This window comes from Chiroxiphia lanceolata, chromosome 10, assembly GCF_009829145.1.
Source record: "Chiroxiphia lanceolata isolate bChiLan1 chromosome 10, bChiLan1.pri, whole genome shotgun sequence".
Taxonomy (NCBI): domain Eukaryota; kingdom Metazoa; phylum Chordata; class Aves; order Passeriformes; family Pipridae; genus Chiroxiphia; species Chiroxiphia lanceolata.
This window is the reverse complement of record NC_045646.1, coordinates 23,334,656-23,356,964: the sequence shown is the minus strand read 5'-3', so window position 1 is coordinate 23,356,964 and position 22,309 is coordinate 23,334,656. Positions and strand designations below refer to the sequence as shown.

The 22,309-nt window shown below is 44.7% G+C and overlaps 1 protein-coding gene across 1 annotated transcript in view; it reads left to right on the top strand.

Annotated features, from left to right (window-relative positions):
* Nucleotides 1-3,180: 3,180 nt before the first annotated feature.
* Nucleotides 3,181-22,309, top strand: part of PAK2 (p21 (RAC1) activated kinase 2) — a 42,992-nt gene continuing 23,863 nt past the window's right edge. The window contains exon 1 of the mRNA XM_032697803.1: nucleotides 3,181-3,267. The gene's annotated coding sequence lies outside the window, so the exon portion shown is untranslated. The remainder of the gene's footprint in view (nucleotides 3,268-22,309) is intronic.

Here is a 22,309-nt window from a genome sequence, read left to right as displayed (position 1 = left end):
CATTCAATCTAAACCTACTCTCTCATCTTTTGAACAAATGAGAAAAAATATTGCAAGGGGCAAAAATACATGTAAGTAAAATACATGTCAAGATTCCCATCAATCAGCTTTTCAGCTGCACTTGAGTAATAGATTCTGATTAATGTAAAATACGAGAGGAATGGCAGAGCTTCTCAAGGAATGCTTTTTGTTACAGCAAATATTTGCTGGTTTTAAATCCATAGCATTTGCCTAATAAGTATAGAAGGTAGGTTTTTCTTTAAAAGGTGTAAATCAATCTAATAACCATAGTAGTGTTAAGTACAAAGGAATTTGCCAGTTAGACTCCCTCTCAGAGCAGGAACTGCTACTGTTAAGCCAGCACAGAATTTAGCAGGTGTGCCCAGGTGTGCCATTGCAGGAGGATGCAGCTGCCAGCCCCACGTGGATCACCAAGACATCAGAAGATGATCTGTAATGCCTGTGCAAAAATTCTGGCAGTTTTGGAGACAAAAGTGAGGTGTTCCTGGCAAGAAAACACCAATACAATGGTTGGACACAAATGCTTCCATCATTAATGTGTCTAAAGACCGAATCAGAGCGGTGAAAGAAAAGGGGATGGAGTGTTAGAGGCCATGTTGGGAGTTAAGACTTTCTGAACACAAATTAATGGGTGTAACAAAAAAACCCAAACAAACAACCAAGAAAAAACCCTCCTAGTTTGTTAAAAAAGCTGTGCCTGGGGAGGGAGGCAGAAGGACGGGAGAGGGGTCAGGATTCTGCAGAGGAAGCAGGAGCTGAGAGGGATTGGGGGGTACCAGGCTAAGGCAGCACAGAGAGTGAGGTGCCTCCTGGGGATGGGAAGCAGAGCTGAGGGAAGGGTGAAGTCACAAACCCACTGTGGTTTCTCCAGAGATGATGCAGAGGTGAATTAGCAAAAGCTAATTGATCCTGGGAGGATCACATATGGAGCTGAGTCAGAAAGGGAAAGTAAGTATACGGAAAGAGGAGCAAAGATGACGGCCGTGCCCGCAGGGGGAAGGCTCGGAGCCAACACTGGGGTCACTTTGGAATATGCTCCTGGAAAATGGGCTGAAATACGGCAGGTCTGTGGGGACAAGTGTGCTGTGACCACCAGCTCTGCAGTAGTTCAGAGTGAGGGAGCAGACAGCCAGCACGTGTTGGCTGGGAGCACAGGCTGGGGAGCCTGATGTGCCCAGACCTGTGTGGAGGTTTGAGGTGTTTGTGGATCTTTCCCCCAAGACCCATGCGAGGAGAAGCTGCCTGGTGTGTATCCTGCTCCTTCTGAGAGGAAAACCAGACCTTGCTTCAAACCAGGACTGACAGAGGAGGTGAAGTCCAGGCTGCAGGGCAGCTTGGGGAAGTCATGTGGAAGATTAAATGGCTCACAGGAATTTAGGGCCCATCCATTGCTTTCTCAGCTGTGTTACCACTGGATTTCTTGGAAGCTGCACATCTGAGTGGGGGCTTGGGTTGCTGATGGTGGGAAGAGACACCGCAGAGAGCTTCTCTGTGTCCTGCTGCTGCCACTGAACCCTGAGCCAGGTGGGCTGTGAGAGGGACCTGAGAAGTTGGTGGGAGAAAGGTTAGTTTGTGATCAGCTGGGGATACAAAATGAGACCCTTCCAGGGCAACAGGAGGAGCAAGCACAGCACAGAGGAGGAACAGGCACAGGTTGCCCAGAGAAGCTGTGGCTGCCCCATCCCTGGAAGTGTCCAAGGCCAGGCTGGATGGGGCTTGGAGCAACTTGGGCTAGTGGGAGGTGTCCCTGCCCATGGCAGGGGGTGGAATGAGATGGCATTTAAGGTCCGTTCCAACCCAAACCATTCCATGATTGCGTGAGGCACCTTGGTGGCAGAGTGGGCTTTACTCCATGACCAGGGACAGACCTTGAGCACATGCCCAAACACAGCACGAAGCCCCTGTGCTCAGCCAAACTTGTTTTCCTCACAAAATCAAGCACTGAGGAAATAAACTGTAATTTAAACACCCCAAGACAGAAGTGAGGGGTGAAGAAGAGCCAGTTCAGGAGTGGTCCGATGCTGGTTTCTTTAGGGCTGCTGGCTTTGACCCTGCAGCTGGATATTGCCCACAGCCAGAGGAGAATAAAAGAGTCCAACAGCCTAGAAAAAGAATAAATGTGTTATATATGTAAATAATTTGTTATAAATTATACATATAAATATATATTTATATATATTATATATAAAGTATATAAATTATATACCTATATACAAATTCTATATATTTACATATACATAACATATATGTTTATATAGATGTTCTCTATATAATATATACTATGTATTATATTATATATGATGTAAAATGTACATTATATAGTATGTTACCTATAAAAATGTTAAATATAAAATATATATAATAAATTTCATATGTGTAAAATTTATATCTATTGATATAGATTTATAACGATTTTTATATATATAACCTTTATTCTTTTTGTAGGCTGTTGGGCTCTTTTATTCTCTTCTGGCTGTGGGCAATATCCAGCTGCAGGGGGCAAAGCCCCTAGGAAAAATATGTTATATATATAACATTAAAATCTATGTAAATATAATAAATAAAAATCTACGATATATAATAAATATTATATATTATATAATATATATAATCTATGTATTCTATATAAAGATGCATAAATGTTATATAGAAATGTTATATACATAACATTTATTATATGCATATTATATTTAACATTTAATATAGATTATATATATAATGTATATATAAAATATATAATATCTAACAATATAAAATCTATATACATTGATATATATACTTTATATATGTAACATTATATATATATACACCCCATATATGTATAACATATATATGTGTGTGCATATATATATATATAACAGGTTTATTCTTTTAGGGCTGTTAGACATTTTTATTTTTCTCTCGCTTTGCCCAGATAAATATAATATTATATAGATAAACATATATATATATATATAAATAATATATATTATTTACAGACATAAAACACATTTTTCCATTAGCGAGGGGGACTACAACTCCCATTATGCCACGCGGCGAGCCCACTTCCGGCTTCCGGCAGGCGGTGCCCTGCCGGCGGTGCCCCGCCCCTGCCCGCCCCCGCGGGCTGTGGCCACGCGCGGCGGTTCCGCTTCCCCTCCGGCCCCGCCGCCGCCGCCCCGCCGGGTCCCGGTCCCGCCGCCGCGCTCAGCCCCGTCCAGCCCGTCCGTCCGTCCGTCCGCCGAGGTGGCGGCGCCGGCCCACCCGGTGAGTGCGCTCACACCTGCCGGCCGCGCCCCCTGCCCTTTGTGCGGCCGAGCCGGGCCCGCGGCGGGGATCGCTCGGGGCGCGGCCCTGTCCCCGCTCCCTCCCTGCTCCTCCGTCCCTCCCTTCCTCCCTTCCTCCCTTCCTCTCGCCGCCCTCGCCCCCCGCCCCGCCGGGCCCGGCCCCGCCGCCCCCGCCCGCCCCGGCTGTGCGGATCCGCGGCCCGGCCCCGCTTCCTGCGGGCCCGGCGGCCCCCGCCCCCCAGCGCGGCCCCGGGCGCGGGGCCCTGGGGAGACGGGAGAGCTTCTCCATCCCGGCGGGGAGCGGGGCTGTCGCAGCTGCCGGGGTAAATTACTGCGGAGATCCCGGCACCGGGCCGTGCGCGGCCGCTGTCAGTGCCCGCGGGCCGCCCCGAGCTCCCGCTCCCCATCCCGGGCAATCCCTGCTCCTGGTCCCCGAGCCCGCCGGGGTTTTCTCCTTCCGCTGTTTTCTGTCTTGTTTCTGTCGCCGCTGTTTGTATTTATCCCGTCAAAGCCCCGCAGGGTGGTTTAGAATCACAGAATCCCAGGATGGTTTGGGTTGGAAGGGACCTTAGGGATCATCCCGTCCCACCCCCTGCCAGGGGCAGGGACACCTTCCACTAGCCCAGGTTGCTCCAAGCCCCGTCCAACCTGGCCTTGGACACTTCCAGGGATGGGGCAGCCACAGCTTCTCTGGGCAACCTGTGCCAGGGACTTCCCACCCTCACAGGGAAGAATTTCTTTCCAATATCCCATCTCCACCTGCTTTTAGTAGGTTAGTGGTAATGGGGAGCAGGGAGGGTAAAGTTGGATTTAGCCTGGTCCATGTGGCAACTGCCTAAAGGCTGATTTGGGAGCAGAGGGTTCGTCAGCTGCTTTCGAGGAGCTGTGCTGTGCTTTGCTGTAGCCAAAGTAAACCAGTTCACGTGCTGCCTTATGGCCAGTGTCTGGATATATAATACTGTCATTATTTTGGAGGCCCTACAGTAATAGCTATATTAGGGGCGATTCAAACATGGTATACTGTGAGTTTTTTATCATCTTATTTCTGTCTTTCTTTGGGTTTCTGCCTGCTTCTTGGTGGGTTTTATACCTGAAAAATAGGGCCTGCTTTAGAGAAAGTCTGGGATTTGCTTTGCAGCTGGAGTGTCCTCACAACTGTGAGTCCTGGAGTGGCATCTCCCTGAAAAAACAGGGACTTGCTACTCAGTGCTTCAGTTTCTTCATTTTGGAGATGAAGGTAATTAAACTCATAGGGATATTGTGGAGGCAGGTTAAAAAATATGTTACACCAGAGAACTGGTTCATTATTACAGACTGAAATAAAGTGGAAGCAAAGTAGAATTATAAAAATGCAAAAGTGTTATGAGTTTTTGAGTGGAATCTTTGAGCTAATAGGAGCACTTCAAACAAAGTGTACTGGGTAATGTTCTAGAGGCAGGAAAAGCCTCACTCCAAAGTTCACTGGGTGGATATTGCAGTTCTTGGGACCAGAACAGAAATGCTTGGAGAAGAGTGACTTGAATCTTCTGTGTTATCTACGTTGTGTGTGGAATTTGGCTCATCTTTGCACAGACACGGTTGTTAAAAGTATCAGGCTCTTAGCTGTGGAATAATGGCTCTGTCTGGGTACTTAGCACTTTTTAACACCATGCAGCTTGTGCACTGCATCCAGGGCCTGTGCTCTGCTGTGCAGCAGCTCGTCAGAGGTTGATTTACTAGGATGAAATTTGTACTGAGATACAACTTGGACCTTTGGCCAACTGGGGGAGTTTCCTCTTGGAGGCACCTGCTGGTGCTCCCTCTCTGGGCTGGATGCTGGAGTGGGTGGGTGGATGCTGGGACTGTGTATGGCAACTCCAGTCTTGGGGTTATTTTAAAATAATATCCTTTTAAAATCCCATGTGTACCTGTGTTGTTTGTCAGCATTTTGGTTGTGTTTAAAAGGGAGAATTATTCAAGCACCTTTGGTTTCAAAATAACTTTGGAATTGAGGGTATTGATTGGTGCTGCAGATTTTGCTCTTGTGATAAGAAAAAGCCATAGGGACTCCAGTCTAGGTCTGTGTGTTATTAATAAGATAATTCAGTTTCAGAGCTCTTACATCTGTCTTGGGTTGGTTTTGTTTGGGTTTTTTCCCCTTTTATCTGTTTCCTGCGTTAGGAGGTCTGTGCCAGTATTTTCTGGTTCCTCACAACACACACGTTTTCTGACGTGGCCGGCACAACAGAGAAGCAGCTCTTTGTTCTGCAAACAACCCCGAGTTAAAGGCACTGCTCTGGAGGGCCCAGGGATGGCACCAGCAGAAATCCCAGTCCTGGGACAGGGCTTTGGAATGGAGCTGAGTCTCCAAAGCATCCACGAGGAGATGGTGGCAGAGGGCTGGTGGTGGGGAGAGCGAGGGGAAGGAGAGGACTTCAGCAGCCAGGCTGCAGGGATTAACATCCTGATGGACATATTGCTGCTGGCAGTTGGGAAAAGGCCAAACAAGGTGGTTGTGGAGCTTTCCCTTCTTTCCCTGGGAAGGTGGTTGCTGCGATCACCCTGCTCTGCCCTGTCAAAGTGAGGGCTCTCTTTTGGGCTGGGATTGATTCAGGAAGGCTGCACCGAGCTCCATTTTCAGTTTTCCAAGCAGGCACCTAAATCCTTATCAAATGTGATTGTCTGGCCCCAGGCTCTGAGGGCTCTTTGTAGGGCACAGTGTCCTCCTGGAGGGGTTTTTGTCCCTGCCATGGCAGTGCCAGGGACTGAACCTCGTCAGGTGCCAGCGCCGAGGCTCCCACTCGCCCTCCCAAGGGCAGCACTTCCAGAGATAACCAATCCCTTGGGTGCCAGGCTGGGCTGCCAGGTTGGCTCTTGGGAACGATAAAGTCCACTGGATGCAGAGCTGGATTGATTCTGCCTCCTGGCAAGGTCAGTCTGACCAGGGAAGCACCGTGGAGGAGGCTCCATCTCCTGCCAGCCTTCAGGAGGAGGTGGGGGAGAGGGAAGGAGTCCAGGACTCTCACCTGGGGGCAAAGGACAAGGAACCCTTGGGCAGGGCAGGGTTTTGAGGGCAGTTTCATTTTAGCAAGGAAACACTGCGGTGTTCCCCGAAGGCCTAAGGACTCTTGGGCTTTCCTGTTTGGAATTACTGTGTCTCGAGCTTGATAAGACTTTGGAAAGCTCTTATTTGCATTTAAATACAGGTGGTAAGAGGTAGTAGATGTTTTCAGGTGAGAAGAAGAGATCTCCTAGTGACCTGCCAGGGATGTGAGGAGCAGCGTTAAAATGCTCGAGCCTTACTTCAGTGCTCAAGGTTTTTGAGAGCTCAGACCATAGTTTTACCTAAAGCTGGCAAAATTATTTCCTTTAATGTGAAAATACACACTTCAGTGTTTGTATTTTGACTGATAGAGTGATCACTGTCTGTCACTGAGAGCTGGAAATGCTGGTTTTGGTTTTTATTCTCTCACTTGCCAGTTTTTGTAAGTGGATCACTCTTTCTGTTTTCTCAGTTTCTTTTTATTTTCTCAGCTGGGAATGGGGATTAACCAGGCTTTGAAAATGTCTCACCTGGCAGGCAGGGATGTGTTAGGAAAGTGCCTTAAAATTGAGAAGAGTTTCAGTTTTTCTGTTGAGATAAATTTTGATGGGACACACTGTGAATTCACAAAAGGAATTCCTCGTGCTTTCTAAAGGTTGTAGTACACTGAAAAGCTTCAGGAATTAGTGAGGCAGCTCTTTTCCTTCAGGCAAAGCAAGTGGATTTTGAAATTCTCAAATTGATGTGTCTGATTTCTGTTTGTAAATTTTGAAAGGCTTTTAAAAGTCTTCAGCTGCTAATGAATGTACTGGTGCTTAGAACTGTTCGAATGAGCCCACCTTACTAGGAAATACAGTATTTTTAAGGCTCCTAGAAAATATTAGGGGCTTTGTATAATGGATAGGTGGTTGTTTCCCAAAGGGTCTGAACTCTGTGTTGGTGTAGCTCTGGCAATGCCCGAAGTTCAGTGATTTTTGGATCTTTGGTCAGGGCTCTTCTCTCTGGCAATTAGCAAAATTTGTCTTTAAAGGAGTTCTTTTGACAAGGCAGGTTTAATTATTTCTAATTCTATAGTTTCATTTAAAACACAAGCAGCTGTAGGAAGGAGCCAGTGTGTTGAGGCTGCAGAGAGTGTGATTTAAATGGTGTTCAGTGTTAAGAAAGGATTTAACATCATGTGAAGCAATGAGGGCAGCTGGCAGGTGTACTCAGGAATGGAAATACATTAAAAAGTCCTTTCAATTCAACTTCTGCTTTTTTTTTTTTTTTCTAAAGTTTTCTCCTTCCTTTTTAGGTGGTGGATGTTTGACTCGGTGTGTACCCACAGGAGTTAAACTGTCAGCACATGAAGCCTTTCCCATAACTCCTTTAATGAGTGAAATTAGAGTTATCTGATGGCATGGGGTTCATTTTAGAAACTAATGTGATACTTTCTACTCTTTGTTGCATTTGTTTTTCATTTACAGTCGTTTTAGAACTGCTTTAACTAGCAGAGGTATCTCCTGGACAGAGCAAGGAAAAGCTGTCCCTGGAAGATGCTGTTTAAAATCACCTTTGAATATTTAACCCATTTTACCTTGGAAAGGTCTCCAGTAAAGTGAGAACCTGGAGGAATGAAAACCTTTCCCCTAAGCCTGTCTACAGCAAAAGGCCATCCTGTTTTAAAGGGACCTGGGGATTTGGGCTTCAGGCAGGAGCTGGCTGGGCAGATTCTTGTGTAAGTAGCTCACTGGAAGGGGCTGAATCGAAAGTGCACTTCAGCTCATGAATGATCTGCTTTAGGGTGTAAAAAAAAATAGCTGTTTAATAAGTTATGTGAATGTTTGGAAGTGAGCAACTTTTAAAATTCAGAAACATCACTGAAAAGGTAAACTTGCTGTTTTATACTGGTGTTAAATCAGCTGAGTGCTTGGGATTTTACCCAGACGTTAAATCCACCTGCTGGCCCTAATTTAGACAGAAATACTGACCACAGGGTGGATGATTGTTTTGCCACCTGGGCAAAGGGCACCAGCCCCAGTTTGGGGTGCAGGGGCACAGGGAGAGGGTCTGGCTCTCCCCTGGCCCCAGACCAGGGGTTTTGGGTTCCTGCCAGCCCCAATCTGTGACATCCCTGCGTGTGGGGATCCGTGTCAGGAACTAAACTGCTGGAAAGGGAATTCCTGATGTTAAACTTGGCTTGGGAATTTTGCTGAGTGATCTGACACTCATGGTCTGGAAAAGCCGGAGAGTTCTCTGTCTGGCTTTCTGCTCCTTCTGCCTTTTTCATGGAATGTGACTTCTGATCAAACACAAAACTGAACAGGATCTCCTCACAAAATGCTGCCGTCATTTTCTGTGGCACAGCAAATAGGTTTCTAATGCTGTGAAATGATTTTTTTACTTTGGAAAAGCCTTTTATTTCCAATGTGTGAAATGCCAGCTGTCACTCTTACAAAAATAAATGATGTGAAGTCTTTGATTTGTCAGAGCTGGGGCATTATCACCAAGTGTGAAATATTTTCTGCTCTCACCCCTGAGTGGAACAAGGAGACAAGTGAGATCCGGGATTTTCAAAGCTATTTAGCAACAAGGACGGTTAATTTTAATTTGATGCCAACATGCTAAGGCTCTTTGATACCAGTGTCCAAGCTTAGGAAATAATTCTTTGTGGTAAAGAAGGTCCTGACTGCTGCAGCCAGGAAATTCAGGCAAGTACCTCTTGATTTTTGGGATGAGGCTGTTTTGCAGTTCCCAAAGTATGTGTTGGCAGTGCTGGGAACTCACTTCTTTCGTGACTACCACTTTTCCTTTCCAGCCCTTCTGGACCTATTTTATATACATTTTTATATATATATATTTTTTTTTTTTAGAGTGAATCTGTGTTGAGATTTTTCACTGAGGATTATTTTTCCAGGTGGTTGCTGGAAATGCAAAATAAAAATTCAAGATGGTTCAGTACAACTGGTTTGGATGGTTTCTTCACAAGCAGGGCAATGTGTTTCAGCATGTGGTTGTGATGTCTTTTATTTTCTTACTTATTAATAATTATTCCATTGTAAAATATTTGACTTTGAGAGGTGTAGTTCTCATTCTCCTTGGCTTGTTGTGTGCACGCTGGAAAGTCTTTTTGCAGCACAAGGAAATGTACTCAGGCTTAGTAAACCTGGATGGAGTTTTACTGTGGAAGAAGTTAAGGCACCTGGTAAATCTATAAATCCACAGCAATCTGACTAGAGCTTGGAGCATCTCAGGTAATAAAGTTTTAGTGTCTTTAAAAAAAAAATTAGAAGGGTTGGGGAATAAATGGAAAGAATGAAGGATAAGTGAAAATACCCAGATGAAGTGATTTTTAATTTGGTTTAATTTGTGGTGGTGATGACTTTTTTTGCCCAGAAAAAACAAATTTTTTATTAACACTGTGAGAATTTAAATGATTTTTTTTTCCCCCCTGTTCTCTCATTGCTGCTAAGATATACTTGTCAGACACGTGGTTGGCATTGAATTTTATCTTGTAATACTTTTAGCATGGCTCCTTGGAGATCTTCCTTACCATGGGATGGAGAATCTTTGGCAGTGAGTCTTTGGCAGAACTTTTCTCCCAGGTCTTACTTGGCAAGACCTTGGTGGTGGTTGTAATTTACTTCCTCAGCACTTCCAAAGCCCATGGACCAAAGTGAGGGAGGCAGCTTTCTAAATTTAAAACTGCATCTGAACTGGAGAAGTCTCTTTGTTTCAGGGACCTTGGTCAAGATTGGAACTAGATGTGGTTTTTGTTCCACATCGCTCTGGTTAACAGAGTGACTGTGTTTCCTGTGCTGCTGAAGCCACTTTCTCTGCCTGACCCTGAAAGGTTTTGTCAAATAACTTGTCAGTATTCCTCTTTATTGTCTTTATTGTCCATTTCCTAAACAAGGTGTGGGTATCATCAGTGCTTTCTTTTTGGTTTGTTACTCGCTGGCTCTGCGCTCGCACGCACCTGGTCACAGAACCATGGAATGGTTTGGGTTGGAAGGGACCTTAAAGCTCATCCAGTGCCACCCCCTGCCATGGGCAGGGACACCTTCCTCTCTCCCAGGTTGCTCCAAGCCTTGTCCAACCTGACCTTGGACACTTCCAGGGATTGGGCAGCCACAGTGTCTCTGGGCAACCTGGCTGATGTGCAGTGGACAACGGGCCATTCCCCAGTGAGCAGTGTGGGGACAGGCTGGTGGCAAGTGGCTGCTCAAACTGATATTCTGTGGGCTCTCTCTGTTGCCAGGTTTAACAGAGATTTTTATCTCTGTTTTGCTCTATGGAAATGGCTTACTGAAATTCGCTTCCTGTTTTCTTAACAATTGGAAGGACCTGAGAAAATTTTCCCTTAGATGACAAACTCTTGGAAAGCTGACCACTTCTGGAGGTGTGATGTTAAGGTTAGCTTCTTCCATGGCTAAAATAAATTTCATGAGAGGAGGATTTTATTTTTTTTTTTTAATTAAAAGAGCTGAGTTTTTGTAATCACAGAATCTGTAAGTCTTCCATGCTCATTTGTTGCAACAATAATGTTTTCTGTCCTCGTTTGTATGTTCACCCTTGCTGGTAGCAGCCAGTGGTATTGTGAATTAAAAAGAGGAGGATTGGGAAAGCATAGAAGTGTTGTGCTGGGTCAGGCTGTCAATGTGTGTCATCTCTTCTTGATAAATGTCAGCTTTAGTGTGAGGACTCTTAAATGGCTTTTTGGAGCTGGGAGGCAGCCCAGGACTTGCTCGGTCTGCTGTCTCCTGAACCTCTGGATGAAAGAATAGGTTATTGGTGTTCCCTGCCTGATACATCCTTCACCCTCCTGTGACGAGGGCTCAGCTGGTGCTGAACATGAAGGCAGTGCTGTGATTTGTCTGCAGTTCTTGTGTTGATGGCACAGCAAGAGCAATGTCTGATGTTTTTCGTAATTATTTATTGCATCCCTTGCACTGGAATTAGACCCCTCAGATAAGTGGGATCTCTCTTATTTCTACTGAAATAAGTAGCTTTACTTTTTTATTGGGGTGGGATGTGTGTGTGAGGACCTCATGGATGGAATCCTCCATGTCATGGGTGAGTTTGTGTTTTTTGGGAGGTAAGATGTTGGTCTTTGAAGTCTGTTTTGTGTGAGTTCAGTCTCATCCTCACAAACATCTTCAGCTGCTTTATGATTGCACAACTGTTATTGAGGCAAGATAATAAGGTAGAACTAGGTCTGAGAACTGCATCCTTTTCATGTGTAAAATGCCTAAAACATGATTCAGGCATTTTCTGTGTTTTCTGAAGCTTTATTCTTACTCTGTTAAGATATCACTGAAATCTTACTGTTCTGCCCATAGGAATGTCACTCATTGTGTATTGAACAGGCACAGTTACATATGCTTCTTTGTTAAACTCAGAATTTGTACAACAATAAGTAGGGGTTTTTTAAAGTCTTTTGCAGCTTTATAGGTTTGATATTATGTTTTGTCAACTGTTTCAATATTATTTTAACTTGACAGCTTCCTTTGGAAGCTCTTCAGCTTCCCAGGGTGCTGGTTGTCCTGTGGGGCTGTAATTTTCACAGGCCTTTTGTCTATTCAGTTGGTAACGGTGTTCTTCATTCTGTATTTTTATGTTTTAAAAAGTATTTCATTCTTGAGCTGTAAAATCAATTTTTTGTGGCCCTGGTACTGCAGCATCCTGTATAAACTCCCTCAAAGTGTGTCAATGTTGGTGGGATATATGAAATCACATTGAAAATTTGATGAATTTAATCACTCACAGATGGTGTTTAAGTCATTGCACTTTACATATTTTGGGTATTTTTATCATACATTTGATTTATGAATAGTAAGAAGCACATGGGGTAGTACTAACACAGAAGAGGTTGGGGCTTTTCATATTTATTTTTTCCCTACTTACTGGTTCCTGTAGTTCTCCTGTAGGCTTGGCAAAAAAATAATTTCCACATCAGCATAAAAATTATTTATATTTTTTGAATTACGATACAGTTCTGTGCTTTTTTGGCTGCTTAATGTAATTTGATTTGTAGCCTGTCCTCCGTTTCTGGTTGCTTTGGGTTTGTTTTAACAGTATTTTAGATAAAAAGCTGTTTGAGTGAGAAGTGGTTTCACTAGGAATAACTTTAAAAAAACTCCTAAAATTAGAAAATTAGGTTAAAAACTTATTCTGGCAGCCAGTGTTTTGAATGCAAATTGTCATTTCCAGCATTCAAATGAGTGCTCTGGCTCCCTGAAAGACATACAAGAACATTTGCCCAAATTTCAGGGAACTGCTGCATTAGGCTGTACATGAGTATGTTGCTTGTATGTGTGCAAGTAATTTTAAAGTAGAAAATCTGTAACAGCACACAAGGAAAACCAGTGCAGTGTCCCAGCAGGAGCACTGGAGTGTGAACAGGGGCAAGTGATTTACAGAGACCCTTTCCCTTGCTCACTTTCCCTTCTTTTTTTAAAGGAAAGTAGTATTACAGTTTTTTGGTTTTCTGTTGGTGAATGCAGGTCTAATGTCCAGAACTGTAGGGGAGTATTTGGGCTGATTTGAGCTGTGGCAGCTGCAGGTGTGCTTTTTTGTTCTGTTTATTGTACCTTGAAATAGTGGGGAAGGGACTGCCTGTGGTGCTGTGCAGTGGCTGCAGAATTGGTTGTGTGCCCATCTGGGTGCTCCACCCCTCCTAACAGAGTTAAATATGCCAGGAAAAAATAAAATAGTCACTTGTCTGTGTGTACAGAACCTGTAAAACTTGAAACCTCAGCTGTGTAATGGAGTTCCCTCTGAATGTGACAGTCTTGAAGCCCTTGTGCCAGCGCTGTGGCTGAAGTGTGAGGTTTTATTGCTGAGCTCTTGGGAGTGTTTTACTAAAGATCTGATTTCAGCCCACAGAACTGAGCTGCTGTTGGTAGTGAAACATTGGGGTAACCCCTCCTGAGTGTGTTGCTTTCTCATTAAGTAATGAAAAGACCCCACTGGGAACATTGCATCCCGCTCTGGAGTCCTCAGCAGAAGAAACATGTGAAAGTCCAGAGGAGGCCATGGAGATGCTCCAAGGGCTGGAGACCCTCAGCTCTGGAGCCAGGCTGGGAGAGCTGGGGGTGTACAGCCTGGAGAAGAAAAGCCTCCAGGGAGACCTTGGAGCCCCTTCCAGTGCCTAAAGGGGGTTTATAAAAAGAGGGAGAGCAACTTTTTACATGGGCAAATAGTGAGAGGACAAGGAGGAATGGTTTTAAACTAGGAGAGGAGATATTTAGATGAAATGTTAGGAAGATATTCCTCCCTGTGAGGGTGGGAAGGCTCTGGCATAGGTTGCCCAGAGAAGCTGTGGCTGCCCCACCCTGGAAGTGTTCAAGGCCAGGTTGGACGGGGCTTGGAGCAACCTGGGCTAGTGGAAGGTGTCCCTGCCCATGGCAAGGGGTGGAACTAGATGAACTTTATGGTCACTTCCATGGACAACTTTCCCAGCTATCAGCAGTGCAGAAGTGGGATGCTGCAGGGAGCTCTTCTCTTGTAGGAGTCTTGAGTGTTTGAAGAAGTCAGTGTAGTCTGTCAAGGCACAAATGGAATGTAACTCTCCCAGGAGGAATGATCTGTGGTTTCTGTGTGGTGCTGCTAGAATGGGGACATGAAGCCATGTCCACCCAAGCCATCTTGTGGGGGGGGGTTGTTTTCAAAAGACCTGTTGCCATGCCCAAGTGCTTTTGGTATTTACAGGTCCTGCATTTGATTTCTTGCAGCCTTTGCTCTTTCTGGCTGAATTTATGTCCAGTGTGGGTATGAAGATGGACGATTCTTGAGCTTGGGTCACGCAGGGGTTTTGGCAAACCCTTCCAAGTGGCCGTGATGTCCGGGTGGCAGCAGTGTGCTAGTGTGTCTGGGAAAACTGACTTGGAAGAGGCAGAATTTCCCACTGTGGCATTTCGTTTTGTGGCAGGCTGGCAATGTAATAAGAGTTGAGGGTTTGGCCCCCAGGGCTGTTTTGCCAAGCTGCACTAACTGCAGTTGAAGCAAGCCTTGGGCAGCCACTAGAGAGAAACAAAGAGCTCTATTCTGAGTGCCTTGTGAAAAAAGAGCTCTTTTGGAGGGAGACATTTCATCTTTTCCCTTTGTCTTTTCCCTTATTATTCCTTTTTTCCCACAGCTGATAGCTCTACCAGCGTGATGAGGGAGTGATAGATCCCTTAACCTTGGATTCTTCCTGGTTTTGCCATCCTCATACATACTTTGTGACCTCTTCTCTTTCCAGTTACTCCTAACCTGGATTAGAAAGGAGGGGGGGAAGCCACAACCATGTTTTACCATTGCACAGTAGGATTTCCAGAAGTTAATAAAAAAGGTTAAAAAAGGTTTCTTTCCTTGATAGGGATACTAATGATCCTTCTGCACACCACCAGCAGCCTGATGATGCTTTTAGAGCTGTGTCACTGCTCTGTTGGGTGGTGAATCTCCAGGTTAAACAGCTGTGAATGATGTTGTTAATACAGAAGTGCATCAAGTTGTACAGGTACCTCCTGCAGGGCAGCCTTTTTTCAAATAACTTTTGCTCTGGAATGTGTGGTCCCTCCCTGCCTGTAAATGTCAGCTTTAATTAAGAGAGAATCTCAGCAATGAGATGCAGACTTATTTTTTTCCTATTATTTTCTTGTAAACTTTCCCTGCTTGCCCTTTTCCCCATTCTCCTTTAATCTTTAGAAAACCTCAGCTCGTGAAAATAAAGGCTGAAAAGTGCCTGCTAGGTGGTGAAATATGAGTAAGCACAAACACCTTGAACCCTGGATTTGCATGTGCTGTGCCCGCCGCCGGCTGCCTTGTCTGCCTTTAGTTGACTCAGGGTTTTCAGGAGGCAGAGCAGGGATAATTTCCTCGTTGAGCACTGAACAGGCTGGTTCAAACACCTTGTGTTATCATTATGCATCTTAGCACAGTGGTTCCTTGAAGGAAAACTCTGGCTGTGGGCTGTGTAAAATGGAACTGAGTTCAGCTGGTAGGCGGCAACTCCCCAGCCCTGCAGCAGAGAGTGGGAATGGATCCCATGGATCCCTCTTGGTTTAATTCCTCCTCCACCACACTCTGTAGACCTATGTGGGCCTGCAAGGGCTGCCTCAGAGCAAGGTGGGAATGGGCATCCATGTCCATCAGCCCATCCCTCTGGCTCATTTCTGTGCACTCCTGTCATCAGCTGCCTTGCCAAGTGAATTTTCCTGCCAAACTTAGGGGAAATGGACACAAAGGCAGTGGGAAGTGACTTCTGGGGCCCGTCTGGTATTGTGGCCTGTGGTGTTTGAGCTATTTCAGAGGTGATAGAGCAGAGAAGAGGTTCCTGGTGGTAAAAGAGGTGTAAAATGCCACCTCAACTCAGTAGAGCCATGTTTATGTTATGAAGCAGAAATGAGGGCTCAGGTGGGTGTTGATCTCCCTGCAGGTTTAAAGGGATGGATGAAGATGAATCACAAGACTCACAGGTGGCCCCAGTGTTCAGTGAAGCCAAGTATTGTGAATTTGCTTAAATTTTCTATGCACTAATGGGCTTTTACCAGGACTCTTGCACATCTTGTCTCTAGTCTGGGCCTACTCAGATTTTCCCTGTTGATATGTTTCATTCACAGTCTTCCTCAGAAAACTGGGATCTCTTTTAGTTTCAAAAACGTTATTTTTGCAGCCTGATTGCTTGTTTTCAGTGCAGGATTCTGCACATCTGCTCAGTGCCTTAAGGAGTCAATAGTGCTTCAGGTTGTAATGGACTTGGCAGTGGGTTTGAAGCCTTAGTAACACTTGAAATATCCCCTGAACAGGATATTTGTCTTGTGTAACTTGGTCCATGGGAAGCACATCTATTACAGTTGGGAGAGGCTGTCCTTCTTCTGCACTAAAGATAGTTTCCTTTCTGCTTTTTTTATTTCTTCTGCTCGACTGTGATTTTTATCTTCTTTTTTTCCCCCATAATCTCTTTATCACTTGACAATTAAACAGCATTTATTTGTGCTGATTTTTTTCCCTTCTATTTCTATGACTGGGCAAAAATCATAAGGAAATTAAGGGGTTGGAAAAAGACAAATTGGAAAGAATTTAGCTGAGCATGTTCTGTGTGTCATCCAATCTGATCTTGCTAAATGAGGCTGAGTTTCTCCTTTACTCTCATTAGAGTCACAGTATTATGTGTTTCCTCTGCCACATGTAGCAGTAAAGGGAAGATAAGAAGGTCCTGACCTGTTTATAAACTTCATGGTGGTTGGTTTGGTTACTGTTTGTCCCTTTGTCGATCTTAGTGAAAGGTATGTTGGGCTCAGATATTTTTTATTTGGGTTTTTTTTTTTTTTTTTAGCTGTTATCCCAACTGCATCATTTGAAGGGCGAGTTCCTTTTGTGCTTCTAAATTAGGGAGATCTGAGCTTCTTTGGAGCGTCTTAGGTTAGCGTAGTTTCCTCTCCCCTCCCCATTAAAAAAAAAAAAAAAAGCTAAATAAAATAACTTGATTTTCACAGGTTTGGCACTGACCAAACCCTTTTTCTCCGAGACCCCCTGAAGCTGGAAGGGCGTGTTCCAGCACGCCGTGTGGAGGTTGGTGCCTGTCTTTGCAGAGGTGGGATGTGCTGGAGCACCCACAGGTGTTTTTAAGAACTGTAGGTGGAAGGATGATCCCGCTGGCTCTTCCTGGCCGCTCTCACGGTTACCTCTGGTCCGTGCTTTTGCACGAGTCCTCTCTTGGCAGGCAGAAGATCTGCCACTGCATTTGCCAAGTCTGCAAGAAAGTAATTCTTTGTCTGCCACTGCCGGGGTTGGTTTTTTTTTTTTTTTTGGCACCATTTTCTGAGTCGAAATGATAAGTATTTTCAGGCTCTGAAGGTAGTCTCATTCTGTTCCAAAAAACTCCTTTTTGGATCTGATTAAATAAGTCTCGTGGATCCAAGTGCTTCAAGTTGGAAAGATAAACATCCTAAAAGACTTGTTTTGTTTTTCATGGAGAAGACGAGTCTGAGATGTGCTGGATTTGTGATTTTTTCTTTTTTCTGCAGCAGTGAAATAATTTCAAGCTGTTGATCTGCTGAACTAAGAGGCTGTTAGTGATGGGGCAGGAAGCTGTGGCTAGGTAGCACCATCTGAATAAAAACTTGTCAGAAAGCTGCTTTCTGCTAATCCCTGGGAGGAAGTGAGCTATAATCAGCACTAAGTGAGCTAATCACAGGAAATCTATTGCTCACAGGAGCCTTTAAAAAAAAAAAAGGAGGGGGGTGGGGAGAAAAGAAGACATACCCGTGGAGACTCTTCATTCTGCTTTTGGACTGCAAAATCTGTTTGATCTAAGAAAATGGAATATCTGATGAAATGAGCAGCCCTCCAATCTCCACTTAAAAACTGTACCTCTCTTCCAGAATAATGAAGCGTCAAGTCTCATCTCCTCCTGGAAGGTGGTTCTCAGGTATAAAGAGGTGGTGGTGTGGGGAGGCTGTGTATAACCAAAGTACCGAAACTGCTGGAGGCCTGGGGGCAGTGGGAGTGAGTCTCCAGATGTTTTCAACGAGGATTTTTATAATATGAAGCCAAGAGTGAGATGTGACTGTCTTAAATCTGTCTTGTCACACCAGTCTTCCATTGGAGCATCACGCGCTGGCACTTGTATTGTTTTTAGTTACTCTGTGCCCTTTTTCACTTGACATCTGCTTTGGAGATTTCTTTCCAGGCATCTCCTTTGCTCTTTTCCTGTGCTCTGGACGTGGCTGTCCCGGATGCTGTGACAAGTGTTGCCAGTGGCACCCTGTAAGGCCCTACAGGAAGGGGTGACAGCCACCGCCGTGGGGATGCTGGGGGGGGAACTCGCTGCCGGAGCAGGGGCAGGGACATGCAGCCACTGTCAGCCCTTCCTTCACTTTTGAGCTGCTCTCATTTCTTCTTCCATTCCTTCTGTCAGACCACAAGCAGTTCTGCTGTGTTGCCTTCAAGCTGTGTCCATGGCCCAAGTGTTCTGCAGTTCAGGTGTTGTCCCAAAAAGGTCCTGCAGCTGTAGAGGCACATCAAGAATTAGGATTTCAAGAAACAAGTGGTTTTGTTTCTTAACACATTGTTAGCCTGAAATCCATTACTTCTCCTTTTTGGTCAGCCGTGCAAAATGACCTTAAATTTGATGTTTTTGCTGCTCCTTCTGTGTTGTGCTGCTGATAGTAAATGAGCTGAGTAATTTTTACTTGTAGTAAATAGAACTTGAGTTCAGTTTGCAGCGCTGTGATTTTCCTGTCACAGATTTATTTGATTTATTTCACTGATTTAGTTCTGGCCCTCAGAGATCAGTGGCGGTGTAAAGCACAGTATTGTGTGCCAGGAAGAGGAATTTAATGTGCATGTTATCAAACAGCTCTGAGCTTGATGTGATCTGTTTTGGTTTCTTTTTCCAAGCAGTAGTCCAGTTTAGTTTTGCATCGCATCCCAGGCAGTGAAATCACAGGTGCAGCCTAGACTCCTCAAACACATTAATTTGAACATCTTAAGAAGACAAATTCAGGTTATCACAATGTGAGAACTTTCTACAGCAGCTGTTTGATTTGACACAAGGTACCATCTACCCACCCCTGCCTGGGGCTTTGCAAGGCTGCTATATGTGACCAGAACACAGATTTAAGACTTAAATCTGCTCAAATACAAGTGCTCCAGGGAAAGTGTGAGTGTGCACTGCAGCAGAGAGGAAAATGATCGTCTTCAGTTTAATTTTATTTCCTTTCAGTCATTCTGAAAAACAAGTTTGAGGAGAAAAATGTTTATCCCTTTCTAGAAGCCAGAGGAGCTAAATAGCAGCATGGGGCTTTGGCTGGGGTGGGAGTGCGTGTGAGGCTCCATCCCCATCCAGGGGGAGCCCAGGGAAGCCAGGCCAGCACAAGAGCCAGGCTTAGGAAGTTCTTCAGGAGGCAGCCCAGCTTTACACTCACACAAGGGGGAACCTGGGTGGGAGAAACAACAGAAAAGCAAGTCAAAGCCAGAGCATTCAGACTAATGTGCTGCAGCAGTGGGTGTCCGCCGGCTTTCTGAAAACGCTGCCCAATTCTCACTTTACTTTCCAGCTTTTACTCACTGTCAGGGTTGTTTCTGGGTGTTTTCCCACCAGTGGCAGTGACAGGAACTGCTGTCTGTCCTGTGACCTGGGTATGCCGTGGGTTGTCGGGCCCTTTTCATCCCCAAAAGGAAGAAAGGTAGTGAGCAGCAGGGTGTAGACTGTAAAAATGAAACTCAACACGTGCAGATCAGTCTCTGCAGGGGCTGGGAGGAACAGGAGGGTGGGTTAAGCTACAGGAGTTGCTCTCTGTGTGTGTCCTGCCTCACCCTCACCGGGCAAAGGTGGGAAGGTTAATGGTGCTGAGTTAACTGTTGGACCTGGTGATCAGAGAGATCTTTCCCAACCTCCATGATTCATCAAGAGAGGAGTTGCAGTTGTGAGGAGCTTGACTTCAGGTCTCCAACACTGGTAGTGAGTGATTTAGACAGCACAGACCCTGTCTGGACACTCTGCAGTGGAGGAGAAGAGCAAATTTGCCCTTCAGCTGCTGCAGTGGGTACTGAGAAGGTGTCTGAGGCTGCTGAGGATGGAGAGGGTACTTTCATTTTTACTGCCTCAGTGCAGGGCAGGAAACCTTTGTCAAAAGGAGGGGACAGCAGTTGGGAGGAGTGTCATATACTGGGCATGAGGACTGAGAGTCAGAGGGCCCTGTGGTCACCAGCACTGCCACCTGCAGATGTGTTTTGTGGGTTAAGCAGCAGAATTGTGGGGAAAAAAGCTTTTAGCTCTTTTTATGTCTTTTTTTTGAATATGTAGTGGTTTGCAGTGTGTCCTGTGGTGGTACTGAATCTGTCTGAAGGCTGTAGTTAAGTATTATTTGCAGCTTCACAGCTCGTCTCTGTGGTTCAATCCATTGCTTTCTAGTTCTTGTATTAAGTGTAGTGCAAATAGTGACTGTGGGGGAATTGCTGATGTGCTTGAATACATCATTGTTACTGGTATTTCCTTCACTGGCAAAGATGAAAGTGAATCCCTCTTCCACATATTACCTTTAACATACTTTTGTGAGGTTTCTCAAACTCAGGTTAACTATTTTAGTAAATGTCTTTCAGCCAAGCCTAAAAAACCCCACCATTAATTGTGTTGTCTGATTCTGTCAGAGAAATATGAACCTGACATCTCCTTTGCTGGGTTACAGACTGCTGGCAGGCACGGGGGAAAAAAAAATTCCCCATATCCTTGCAGTTCCCTGCACAAGGCATGAATCAGCAGGACAAGCACACGTGGGTGGTGGTGCAGGAGTGATTACGTCTGGCTGCTGTGATCTGGACAGGCTCCTTCTCCTCTTTGGGGGACTGAGAGAGCAGAAACGGAGCTTCAGAGTGTATTTGCATGCTTCTTTTTATTTTTATTTTTTTTTCCCCCATTTCTAAAATCCCCCCTCCAGTCATTGCCCATAATGCCAAACCTCCGTAGCAATTTCCGAAGTACTTCCTGACGCCGTGGAAATTTCCCTTGCATGATGAAGCCAGGGTAAGGATAGAGGAGAGGGGAACTGCTCTTTTCTTCAGCTGAGTGCAGAAGAAAAAGAGCTGTTTGGGTTTGAACCTGGACAAAACGATTTTTTTTTTTCCCCCCCACCTCTGATGGTAACTGAAGGGTTGGAATTCTGCTTCCTGGAGCGCTCGGTGTGAGTGGAGCTGTGTGATTTATTTAAATCATGAATTCGAAGCTGCCCTGCATTGAAATGGGCCTTTGTGCAAACTAGGTGTGAATTTAGCACTTTATTTTAAACAATGATCTTTGAAGCAGCCGCTCAGAAATTTCACTACTTTGTGTTAGCAAATAAATCACAGTTGAAGTTTTTCCTCAAAGCTGAGGTTTTCCTAAACCACGGATTTAATGAGCTGGAAGGAGCCAGTCCCTCAGGTGGGGAGCTGATGCCTGGGCTCTTTGTGCCACTCCAGTTTGCTCCACCAGCCCCACGGTTTGTTCTCCCCCTGTGGAGCTCCCGGGCTGTACTTCCAGGGGGGTCAAGGATCTCTCTGAACACTTTGAACACTCAGCAGCTGATGGGAGCTGCAGCTCTGGGGGTTCTGCTCAGATGCTGTTACAGCAGTTTCTTGAAGTGCCTGATTTTCTTCTGGAATAGATTTGGATTTTCCATATACTTGCTTCCAGCTTGTTGTTTCGCAGTTTCTTCTCTTGGCCACGCAAGATGCTAAGGAATAACTCATTTTGGATCAAGAATCTCTAATACTGAGTATGTGATGAGCTGCTTCTGTCACTGAAAATGAAGAATTTTTACTAGAGTGAAGATTTTATTTTAAAAATGAGTCAACAGAAGTGCAGTTAATTTTTATTTATTGATTGATTTGATTTGTAACCTGAATACCACATTACAGCATCGTTAATTTGGTGACTGGGCTCTCTAAGGGAGCGTGTGGGGGAATTACCGTGGGTTTGGAGGGCCAAGTCTGTTCTTGTCCAGTTTCAGATGCAGGTGAGTTGTTTATCCTTACATCCTGCTCTTGCTATTATCAGACAGCTCAAAAAAATCTGCACAGGTGGAGGAAATAATTGGGTTTGTTTTAGAAAATACAAAAAGGCTACTCATGTTTCTTTCTTCATACAGTTTGTATCATTTTGGCATTCAAGCTATATGATATGCTTATTTGCCTACTGATTTTTTTAGCTGTCTGATTGCATTTGTTCAAAAGAAGGAATTCTTTAACTGTCTGTTCCCACTTTGATAGCTATGGACCCTCTATCCTGCTCTTTTCTGAGGTTTGATTAGCAGAAAGGACATAGATTATGGTCCCCTGTGCTGCCATCATTCCAAACCCAACTTCAATAGGACTTTCCAGTATATATCTGTATATATGAATATATATTTTTTGGAATATACATACGTATCTGTATGTATGAATATGCATTTTTTATATTTTTGATTGAATAAATCAGTTTGACTTGGTGGATATATTGTGTATATATATATAAGGTTATATTTGTGTATATATATATAAGGTTATATATATATAA